At 41.3% G+C, this 12376-nt stretch overlaps 1 protein-coding gene across 1 annotated transcript in view; it reads right to left on the reverse strand.

The window, feature by feature from the left end:
- The window catches only part of MYO16 (myosin XVI), a gene marked incomplete at its 5' end in the record, with an annotated part of 447953 nt that overhangs the window by 115080 nt on the left and 320497 nt on the right, over positions 1-12376 (reverse strand). The window lies entirely within an intron of this gene.

Consider the following 12376-nt stretch of genomic DNA (forward strand, 5'->3'; position numbering starts at 1 on the left):
AAGTGGTGACTGGATTCATCAAGCCAGTGATTATGAGCAACAGAACTGTCTTTGTTACCCTGTTTCTTAACCTCCCCGTCCCGGGTTTTACTTTATTCCATGTGTCCCCATAGACTCCATTCATTGTGCCTTTAAGGCAACGGTGAAATAACACATCTTTTACATGGAAAATGATGTTTTAAATGAATCAAATATATTGTTCAATCCTTTAATATATGTTTAACACGGAGTGATACAAACCATGTAACAAAGAAAAAGAAGAGAATCTGTTAGTTTTTGCTTAAATATTTAGAATGATCTTAAAAAATAAAGCTTTTAAGAAACACCAGCATACTTTATTCCCATTTGAGAGTGCATCTTGACATACTTAGAATCTATAATAAAGGAATATCAAAGCATCCAGAATTATTATTGAGAAGCAGAGCAGCTTTCTTCCCACGTATTACATATTGGAGTATTTGAAATCTTCCAGCAAGACATTGTATTATGTCCTGGAAGTTTCTTTACATTATTATCTTTCATTCCCTAGCTGAAATGCATGTCAATATAATAGTTTTCTATGGATTTATATAAAAAAGATATTACTTTCAAAATTACATCATCAATATAAAATTTTTTTGCACTTAAGGTATGGAACCCGACATATAAGTAAAACTGCATTAGAAGGAGGAGGAGGAGGAAGAGGACGAGGAGGAGGAGGAGGAGGAGGAGGAGGAGGAGGAGGAGGAGGAGGAGGAGGAAGAGGAGAAGAAGAAGGAGGAGGAGGAGGACCAGTAAGAAGGGGAAGAGGAAAGAAAAGGAGGGGGGAGAGTAGGAGGGAGAGGAGGAGAAAGAGGAGGAAGGGGAAGAGGAGGAAGAGGGAGAGGGAAGAAGGAAGAAGGGGAGGAGGAGGATGGACAGAAGAAACAAGGAAAGATCTGTATAATTGCATCAACTTCTACTTTGTGTTTATGGTTCTCATAAACACACAGGGACTGTGTGTGGGACTGCTAAAGGAACTCAGTGCTAAAAGGTAAATCACCTACTTTTCTGTTATTTTGTTTAGAATATCTTAGCATTTCATCTAAAGCTTGCTGCAGCAAATTTGGATTATTTTAAAATGAGTGTTTTAGTTTCCTCAAGGCAACTAAGGAAGGAAGTACATTGCCTACACATCTCTACTTACCCCCTTCCCCCGAGCCAGCACTGAGACCAGTGGCCATGTACCACTGACAGCCACAGCGGATTTACTTGCATTTCTTTATTTCTGCAAGTGCTGTAGAGAAATGAGGTCCCAGCATGCGAGCCAGTGCTGTAATAACTAGGGATCTGGCCTATAACACAGGCTGCGAAAATATACCTATTTGACTTTTTCAGTAGCAGACGTTTATTTCCTTTCTTACATCCTAAGCATCGTCACCGAAAACTCAGTACAGATGCTCCTCTACTTATGATGAGGTTATGTTCCAATAAACCGATTGTAAATTAAAAATATCTGAAGTTGAAATTCATTTAATACAAGTAACCTAGGGAACATCATGGCTTAGCCTAGCCTGCCTTAAACGTGCTCAGAAAGCTTACATTAGCCTACAGTTGGGCAAAATCATCTCACACAATGAATACATTGTAGAGCGTTAATGGTTTGTACTCGCAATCACGTGGCTGACTGGGAGCTGAGGCTCACTGCCACATTCCTGCATCAGGAGAGAGTCTAGGGCATACTGATAGCCTGGAAAAAGATCAAAACTCAACATCTGAAGTGTGATTTCTATTGAATGGAAATAGTGTGGCTCCATCATAAAATCAATACATTTTAGGTCAAAGCATCGTAAGTCAGTGACTGTCTCTCTATTATTTTTCCTGGATTGAGAATTGTCATAGTCTTCCTAATCTTGACTCAGATAAAATTAATACATCAACATTAGCAATACCCTTCCTTTTCGTGTATAGATTTTTGCTCATGTGTCAAATTCGGGGTACCGAAGGGAGTAAAAATAGCAAGTAACAGAGACTGAACATGAAATTACAGTGCCAGAGGCAAGGGTATAAAAATCCTGCTCATCCTTTTGATCACACTGAGTGGACTGAGATGATCTATGGATGACAGAAGCATTCCGTGGATTTTTTTTTTTAAATAATAGGCAAGAATGTGATTTCCTACTCAGCAGGTGCTGAAGTTGGTAGCTATATTTTTTTACTGGCCATATTATGATTGCTGCAGAAGAGAATAGTATGCGTGTGTGTGTGTGTGTGTGTATGTGTGTGTGTGTGTGTGTGTGTGTGTAGGGTTGGGATGTGAGAGTAAAGTGTGCAGAGGGCAGTGGGATGGATGATTTTGGCAAACATGGATTTTATTTCACAATGTTTGGTTCAAGGATGACAAACAATATAATTGTACCATGTGTTAGAATAGGAAAGAAACTGGGTTGGGGAATCTAAACACAGCTTCCACTTCCAACTCTGAAGCAAATTTGCTATGAGGCCCTTGTCAAGCCACTTAGCAAGTACTTCTCTCCTTTCTTACTGCATGTGTGTTTCTCGGGATACAACACAGATACTTGACTGTACCATTTAATTCCTATCGGTCTCCAATGTGTGTGGGCTTCGCTAGGGCAGGGGTCATCTTTGTACCTTCCATGGGGTCTGCTCCATTGCTTTTGTATGAAGGAGGCACACATAAATGATGCTAGGAAATTGGGCTGGGAATTTGGGGGATGAGAAGTAACATTTCTTGGGCACTGAAGGAGTACAAGGGGCTTTTCATATGTTACTCCACACGCTCCTCATCACTATAGGAGGTCTGCATGATAATCTTCTTCTGATAGTGAGGAAGCTGATGATCACTTACATTAAGTCAGTTGCTCTAGTTCACACAGATAGGTATGGGTTGAATTGTTCCCCCCACCACCACCCCAAGACAGGGGAATGTGACCTAATTTAAAATTTGATTTTTTGCAGATGTAATCAAGGTAAGATGCGGTCATTAAGGGGTGGGCCCTTATCCAATATGACTATCCTATCTAATAAAGAGATAATATGCAAATTGATGGTCATTTCAACACACAAGATGGACACCCCCATGTGATCAAAGATGGTTGCCCCCATGTGGACACAAGATGGTCGCCACAAGATGGCCAGCAGGGGAGGGCAGTTGTGGGCGATCAGGCCAGCAGGGGAGGGCAGTTGGGAGGGACCAGGCCAGAAAAGGAGGGCAGTTGGGGGTGACCAGGCCTGCAGGAGAGGGCAGTTAGGGGCAATCAGGCCAGCAGGGGAGGGCAGTTAGGGGCAATCAGGCTGGCAGGGGAGAGGTTAGGCATCGATCAGGTTGGCAGGGGAGTGGTTAGGGGTGATCAGGCTGGCAGGCAGAAGCAGGTAGGGCAATCAGGCAGGCAGGCAGGCAGGCAGGCAAGCGGTTGGGAGCCAGCAGTCCTGGATTGTGAGAGGGATGTCTGACTGCCCATTTAGGCCCGATCCGGATCAGGCCTAAACAGGCGGTCGGACATCCCTCCAGGGGTCCCAGATTGGAGAGGGTACAGGCTGGGCTGAGGGACACATACCGTCCCCCCCCCCCTTCGTTCATGAATTTCGTGCACCGGGACTCTAGTGTACTTATAAAAAGAGGAAAATGACAAGTGATGACAGAGGCAGAGGTTGGATATGAGCTGCAAGGCAAGAACACCAAGGATTTTAGGCCACCACCAGAAGCTAAAAGAGGAAAGGGGGGATTCTACACAGAGCCTCAGAGGGGCATGTGGCCTGCTGACACATTTGTTTTGGACTTCCAGCCTTTAGAACTATGAGAGAATACATTTCTATTCTTTTAAGTTACCTAGTTTGTGGCACTTTGTTAAGGCAGCCTGAGGACATTTATACAGATGATAAAAATAACTGATCTTGGATTTGAACCCAGGGCAATCTAATGCCAGAGGCAATCTCTCCATCACCATTGCTACAGTCTAGGCAGAAACGAACAAGCCCCCAGTGCTAAATGGTTCTAGTATAGAAAAGGAGCATGAAAAACAACAAATATAAAACCCAATAGTAATCATCAGGACATGGGACATGCAGAAACAATTTGTTGCTCTTTGACCTTTGGGTGACTGGACCTCTTCAATAAGAGTCAACCAGAACTTATAATGAAATACAGACCAATTCAAGCTCAGGAAAATCATTGCATCTCTACCATTTAGCCAGAGCTACATAATGAAATGAAATCAGTCAAATTATCTTTTTATTCTCCTATAATTGTTTCATTCTGGAACTTTGTTAATTATCACCAAGAATTGAATTGACACAATTCAAGTATCTGAATACAATATTAACAAGTCAGAAAAAAATTCTTATCCTTGGTGCCTTTTTTCTCATTTTATATTGTTCTTTTGACACCTAAAATGGTATAATTCTGACATTTCAACTGAAAAGACAAAAACGTCATCTTAGACAGGGTAAGGCACTCTATTTTACTGTAATTAAAATCACCTCGTCTTTTGGAATGTGAGTGTCATCTGTAGGTGGTGTCCCTGGTCTAATGCTGTGCTAAACATAACCTCACAGAAATTCCATCTGAGGCCAAATGGTAATAATGAGCCTGGAGCACTATATGGTTCTGAGCACAGGTGTGGTCACAGGTAGGACTTCTCAGCTCTCACTCCCCATGCGCTCCAAGCCTCTTTTGTTCAAGATAAAAACACCACAATCCACTGAAGAACTCTGTGTTCAGGCTGACATCTGCCCTGTGTCCAAGATAAATCAACCGACGGTAAGAAATAAATGCTACCTCTTCCAGCAAACCCATTCTTGTTTCATCCTCTCTTGGGATGAGGGAAATGATTGGGATCTAGTTCTATGTCCAGAATCGGGGTCCTGTGGCTCATTGGGGCTCATTTAATCAATCAACTAATATCGACTGAGCACAAAATATGTACTGGGAATGCATCTGGTAACAGAACAGATGACAATCCTTACATTCCCTGGTAGAGATAGAGCAGATAGAAATGTAAAGGGAAAGAGTGTCAGACACAGTGAGAGAGAAGAAGACTAAAGCAGGAAAAGTTTCATTGAGAGCAAATATTTGAGGGATGAGAAGCAAGCGGTGGCGCTCTCTGGGGAATAGCCAGGTCCAGAAGTCCTGAGTGGGGTAGTGCCTGCCTGTTTGGGGAAGGAGGAATACCAAGGAGGTGGCGGGAACAGAGCAGGTGAGAAGGGGGAGGAGAAGGATTCACAAAGGTAACCACATGGGGAAAGATTCGGATCATGCCCCTGATTCTAAGGACTTTGGCTTTGACTCTGAGCTGGGATTTGAGCAGACAAGTCATATCACTTGACATTAAAAGAATCACTGAAGCTGCTCGGCTGAGAGCGGGTGGCAGTGGAGCAAGTGGAGAGCCAGGGAGACCATGTGGAGGCTTTCCCGCAGCCTAGGATGGGAGCAATGGAAGTAGTGGAAACTGGTTGGACTTGAACTCTATCCATATTTGGAGGCAGACCCAATAGGATTTCCTGATGGAAAGAGTATCAGGAGTATGATGACATTAAAATAATAACAGGCATCACATCGGATACCTTATGAAATTATAAGAAAGGACCACATCATAGGACATACTTATTTTGAGGTCGCTAAGAGGGATAGATTGCAGTTGAAGCAGAGAAAAGCTAACAACAATGGAGAACTATAAAGCAGAACCTAAGAAAAGGAACTAATATTTCTCATTTCAGAAGTCATCTTTCTTTTTTAGTTTTAAGAAGACATCCTATCCATCGCAGGCCTAGAGACAAAAAAAAAAAAGTTTATGCAGTAACCATAGAAGTCAGGTAAAATCTGGTAGTGACTCAACTCACTACTTTAAAAATCTACAATAGTAGAAGTATCTCCTTAGAAAAATACCAAGCATTTATATCAAGCTAATACTTCAAAAACAAAACTGGGATGCAGTTTCTTAGAAAGAGTTTCTGTTTCCTGAGTATTAGCTCATCTCTTCATTCACAAAGAAAATTCTACTGTGAAGATTTAAGTCCTGGAACCTCTTACATTTTAATTCTATTCAAGAATATTTATTGAGCACCTATTATTACAAGCAAGAATCTCTGCCACTGCCCTAACCAGTTCGGCTCAGTGGATAGAGTGTCGGCCTGTGGACTGAAAAGTCCTAGGTTTGATTTCAGTCAAGGGCATGTGCCTTGGTTGCGGGCACATCCCCAGTAGGGAGTGTGAGGCAGCTGATCAATGTTTCTCTCTCATCGATGTTTCTAACTCTCTATCCCTCTCCCTTCCTCTCTGTAAAAAGTCAATAAACTATATTTTTTTAAAAAGAATCTCCGCCATGAAATGTGGAGGTTACCAAGATGTGTTATAATTTCACTGCGTATACTCAAATATACAGCATGACATTTTAATCAAAATTATATCTCAGAAAAGATGTGGTTTTCTTACGTCAAGACCTTTTTTATTATGGAAATATTTTAGTTCCTTCAAATAATGTTTGGGGCGGACCATTAACCTCCTCCTCCCTCAGGATGGACTGGATAATCCACAGAAAGAGGACAGGACATCGCAGGAGCTCTATATTGGAGGGCTGATAGGGAAAATCAGCCCATCAGGGAAGAGCAAGGAGGAACGGGACTGGACAGGAAAGCAAGACTGGGACTGGTAGCGAAAGGAAAGCAGAGTTTGGAACGCAGTCATCAGTGCTAAGTGTTGCAGAGAGCTTAAAGTGTGTCCATGCTGAGAAGGGGCTGCTGGATTTGGACTGGGGAATCCATATAATGCCAGAGACACAGAAGAAAGCAGGTTCCTACAGCATAAAGACACTAACAGATGGTGGAGACGCACACGTGGTGGGCAGCTCCGGTGGGTCACCACACAAATAAAAGTAAAGGTCAACAGCTTAAGGGTGAAGTAGAATTAATTAGTGTGTGCGTGTGTGTGTGTGTGTGTGTGTGTGTGTGTGTGTGTGTGTGTGTGTTGATATGTTGTTTTTCAGGGGCTAGGAAGAACTGACAATGCTTATAGGCAACATTTGTAGAAACTTACAAGTTCTACCTTTGCTTCATGATTATTTTTGTATATTTTCATTTTACTCCAGATTATTTTTCATTAATTTTAGCTCTTATGGGATAAGGATGCAGTTTCTTCCATAACCATTGCATTGATTATTTCACACAGGGCTCTGTGGGGTTTCTCTACCCGACATGCTCATCACAGATGTAACAATCTGACTATGTTGAAATAGAGACGCATTTCCCTGGCTCTACGAACTTGCCTGCGTTGTCCATTTCACTCCTCCTATTCCTACGCTCATAGTAAACACAGTGCAGGTGCGCACGGGTGATTTCCTAGCTATTTGGGGCTAATTTGCAGCATTCAGAGTGCTGAGTGGTGGATTGAGCATGGCAGCTGCCTAGCAACGTACTGACATCCATCATGAAAATAGAGGTATGAAGAGAAAGGAGCACAAGTGGGCTTGAGAGAGAAATAAGACCTATTTCAACATGCAAGGGAGGCAGCATAAGAAGAAGAAATGAGACACAAAGAGAGAGGACTTGCAGAAGTGCTTGTCAAGGAAAGAGGAGCAATTTTTCCTTCTTTTAAAGAAAAGAATTGAAAACACATAAATAAAGTTGTCAAAAATTATCTAATTTACACAAAAATCTGTGTTCTCAGAGTGTGCACAGTCTTTCTCTTCTTCCCACGACTCTTAGGGTTTTAAAACCCCCTATATGATTTCAGGTTTTGTCCAGGCTTGGGTCCCTGGACTTCCTGTCTTGTAGTGGGGGTCAGCTCACTATTATAAAATCTAGCACGGCTCAGCATACCATATGAAGCCTTTATCCTGTGTACCTGCCCATCCTTCCACCCCATCTTCTACCACTTTCCCAGTGGTCCTCTGCACCAAGTGAATCAAACCATTTCAGAACTTGCCACATTTCTTTGCATCTGTTGTGCCCTCTGCCTGCAGCTCATCAGCCTGATTCACTTCCCAGTGTAGCTAACTAGCTCCATTCTTTAGTACCCATGACCTCTTGGTTTCTATTTACAGGACTGTCAGACAGGGGACAGTAGCTGTGTTTTGCAATAGCTTTTGCACCTCCTGAATTGTTCAGGCCTGAAATGTGCTCTAGAGTTTATTTTTATATCCATTGGGACCAACATTAAGCTTATCAGTGCTCATTAGGATCTATATATAACTCTTCTAAGGGAAAAAGAAGTCTACATTATGACTATGACAATCTCGGACCTATTGCTTATGGCACTGATTAAGACTGATTTCATGCCCCACTTGTGTGGTTCAGTTGGTTGATCGTTGACCTATGAACCAAGAGGCCACAGTTCGATTTCTGGTCAGGGCACATGCCCGGGATTCAGGCTCCATCCTAAGTAAGGGCATGCAAGAGACAGCTGATCAATGATTCTCACCATTGATGCTTTCCTTTTTCCCTCTCCTTTCCTTTCTGAAATCAATAAAATATATTTAGAAAAACTAAATAAAAACAGAAAAGAAAAGATGGATTTCCCCTCTCTTTCCATATTATTGTGAATAGGCTGCTGTTATCTTTAGAAACATGGATATGCCATTCAAAGACAGTGGCACTTCACATTCCCATGTTCTTCCTGGCTCAAGAGCTCCCAGTAATGGAATCCTTGGGAAGAGTAGGGAGAGCACTGCAGAGAAGCTTTCCCACTGACATTACCCTGCAGTCCATGCTGGTTCTGTTGGGGGCTGGGCAACTGACAAGTTAGGACACCCCTATCCTTTATCTGAAAATCCCAGGAGGACCTCTCAGCTCTCACTCTGTGTGGGTTCTACTAGTAACTAGCCAAGATGTATGCATGAAGGTGGTGGGTGTGAATAACCACAACCCAAGTTCGTCCACTTCCATCAAAGCCACTTCCTTGAAAACATCTCCTTTCAAAGCCCATGGCAGCGCATAAACCCAGAGATGCAGCCTTAAGCCTATGGTATTCATTCATTCATTCATTCATTCATTCATATACTTCATGTAATTAAGCCAGGGGGTTCTCCTCCCAGGCAATATGGGAGTTAAATAATGAAAAAGAATGCCACATTTTACCTCAGCTCCTGGGATTAGCCAGTACCACTCTCCAGACAAGACCAACAACAACAAAAAATATATTCAGAGCATCTGCTAAGAATTTACATAACAATGCTCTCAAGTTCTCTTATTTAAAGCATGTTCCACCATTTCATTTTAATTGTGCAATGTAACAATGTTCTATTTATTCAATAAATGGATGAAAGTGAGCACTACATTCGTAACGTCCCAGTGTGAAATATGTGCTAGGCTTCATTTCCTGAGCAGCCTTTGCAGCATGAAATGTTTATTTCAGCCAGGTTTGTTCTTGTTTTTAATACAGCCCTAGGATGTTTTTCTAAACAGGAACCCCATCCGTGCATGCAAAACACTCCAGAGCCATCTACCATCAGGGACATTTAAAACTGTGCCCTCTTGGGCAACCAAATATGTGATAGAGCTGAAATAATGGTTGCAAACGAAGGAACCAACCCTGGTGCTTTCTGATCTCTTTATACACGCCCAGGAGGATGCTGAGTACAATCGGTGCTTTTGTCCTGCACATTTTGCAGAATTTACTGGTAGAGCCATAGCCGGTATTTATCAGGTACAAGAACAGCTTGTTTAGTTACACTGAAAAGAACAGATGTTCATTTGTTGTTGAAATCTAAATAAGAGATCTCCAGAAGCTATATGGTTTAAGAAAAATTATCCTATTCCTAAAGCTATTTGCTCCTTAACCAAAGATTCACCAGGGTCAGTCTGACCTCCTGTCTTTCTGAATATGGGCAGGAAACCAAGGCAGGGCAATCTGTTTGTTAGAGATATTTGTTATTCAAGTATTTTCTCTTCCTCCTAAACAGAGAAGGCAACTCTTCTCTTTGGAAATGGCTAAAAAGTTTTATGACGATTGGTGGATAATGCAGTCATTTTATTAATACAACCAGTTTATGCCTATTTCAGATATAGAAATGAGTTACTTAGTACCACATGAATCTGTTGTTCAGAATATCACCGTCATTACAGTTGGTTATCCAATCATGAAGAAGAATGAGGTATGATCTCCAAAGAAACAGTCTGGCACTGAAACGAGGTCAGACTATTTCAACAGAAATGAACGTTTCTTTTGTTTTTTGGTGTTTTTTGTTGGTGGTGGTGGTTTTTTTTTTTTAATATATTTTATTGATTTTTACAGAGAGGAAGGGAAAGGGATAGAGAGCTAGAAACATCGATGAGAGAGAAACGTTGATCAGCTGCCTCCTGCACACCCCCACTGGGGATGTGCCCACAAACAAGGTATATGCCCTTAACCGGAATCAAACCCGGGACCCCTCAGTCCACAGACCGACGCTCTATCCACTGAGCCAAACCAGTTAGGGCTGAACATTTCTTTTATGCAATTACTTTTGAAGGTGTGTGACAATGGTTGAATCAAGACTTAGGGTTTGCTATCTGAACCTAATCATGATTATTCATTTTGGAAATTATTCACTTTTTAAAAACCACTTTATTGAGGTATGGTTGACAAACAGAAAGCTATACCTGTTTAATGTATTCCACTGGATGACGTTGGACATAAATACACATCTGTAAATGCATCACCACAATCAATGCCATAAACATAGCTATCACCTCAAAAAGTTTCCTCTCGTGCTCTTTAGTTTATTTAGCACAATTTTAAGATTACAATATGGTATTATTAACTCTAGGCACTGTATTGTAGGCTAGATCTCTAGGACTTAGCATGAACTAGAACACTAGAGGATTTGATAATATGAAAAATGCTCTGTCTATTAACATACCACACACCTTCAACACAGCACACACTTAAATGTTCTGGTTCCTATCATTTCTCTATATATAAAAGCTAAATAACTGGAACACTGGAATGAACAAAATGACTGGAACGACTGGTTGCTTTGAGGCACATTGCAGCCCCAATCAGCTCCCCCTAACCCCAATCGGGGGTGGGGCCAGCCAACCAACCTCCCATGTCTCTTCCCTCTCCACCCCCTGCCAGCCCAGCCCCAATCAAGCCCAAACAGGGTGGGCCAGCTGGACTCCACTCATGCATGAATTCGAGCACCAGGCCTCTAGTTTTTTTTATAATTATCCATTAAGATTAACACATGTATAACACTTTGTTTGATACAGGAAGTAGTGGACACCCAAATTGTCTTATATTTGGGTGACCTCTGTATAGAATGCTGGACATTTTCCAAAGGACCCTTAGGAATCACTAACTCTATGGTCATGGATTGCTTTTGACTAAGCTATTTGCAGCTCTATAGGGATAAAACTTAAGCTGTAGAAAACTGGTAACAATGGAAATGATTCCTGTCCACAGCAACACAAATTACCTTTGTCTGGGCAGCATAAAATAAATTTTGTCAGTAGAGAATACAAATCTCTGTAAATCAAATTTTCATTTGAACTGTTTTACTACTCATTTCCTCTTTACATACTAGAAAAGAGCTGAATAAAATCTTTGTTATATAGTCAACACATACTTGTATGACCATCATGCTTTGATCTTTTTTTAAAAATTATACTTAATCACAATATAGTATGATAACTGAGAATGAGCCAGGATGGGTTAGCATTCTAGTAACAACCAAATCCAAGTTGCTTCTTTATTCCAATATACTCTCCAAACTCTGCAATCCAGTTTCTACTTTTGTGCACACCATCGTAACATCATATGTCACGATAGTTAATGATTTATATGTCAAACCCAACAACTTTATTGCAGGGATTTTTCCTCCTTTTCTGTTTCGCATAATTTGATCTTCTCCATAGCACATGAAACCACTGAGCATTCCTCCTTGAATTAGCCATCGCCCTGGCTTCCCTCCTATTCTTTATGTTACCCTGTCACCTGTCTCACAATGTCTTTATAAACATAATTTCCTCCATCCTTCTACTGAATGTGTGTGCTTTTCCAGCCTTTACTTCTTGGCTCTCTCGGAATGTTTCCTTTGAGCAACCTTAAACACACTTAAAGCTATAACTATCATTTATAAGTTAATGATTTAAAAATTTTTTGTATGTAAAACACAATAATCACTTTCCTGAACTTCATGCCAATTTGCTGAATTGCCTCCTGGAGAGCACAATTTGGATCTCCCAAGCACACCTCAAGGTCAACACATTCTATTCCCCACCTCACACACACTCTCCCATTTTGTCCTACTCCCTGGGATCTACCATTTACCAACTGCCTACCTGGAAACTGTGGAGTCTGTCAAAAATTGGTTCATCAACATGTTTTGTTCATTTTACATCATAACATCTTTAAAGTTTATGTCCTTTTCTTCATCTTAATCCAGTTATCTCCATGAAGCCTCAACCACATCAATTAGTGTAA

This window comes from Cnephaeus nilssonii (genome assembly GCF_951640355.1).
Source record: "Cnephaeus nilssonii genome assembly, chromosome: 8".
NCBI lineage: Eukaryota > Metazoa > Chordata > Mammalia > Chiroptera > Vespertilionidae > Cnephaeus > Cnephaeus nilssonii.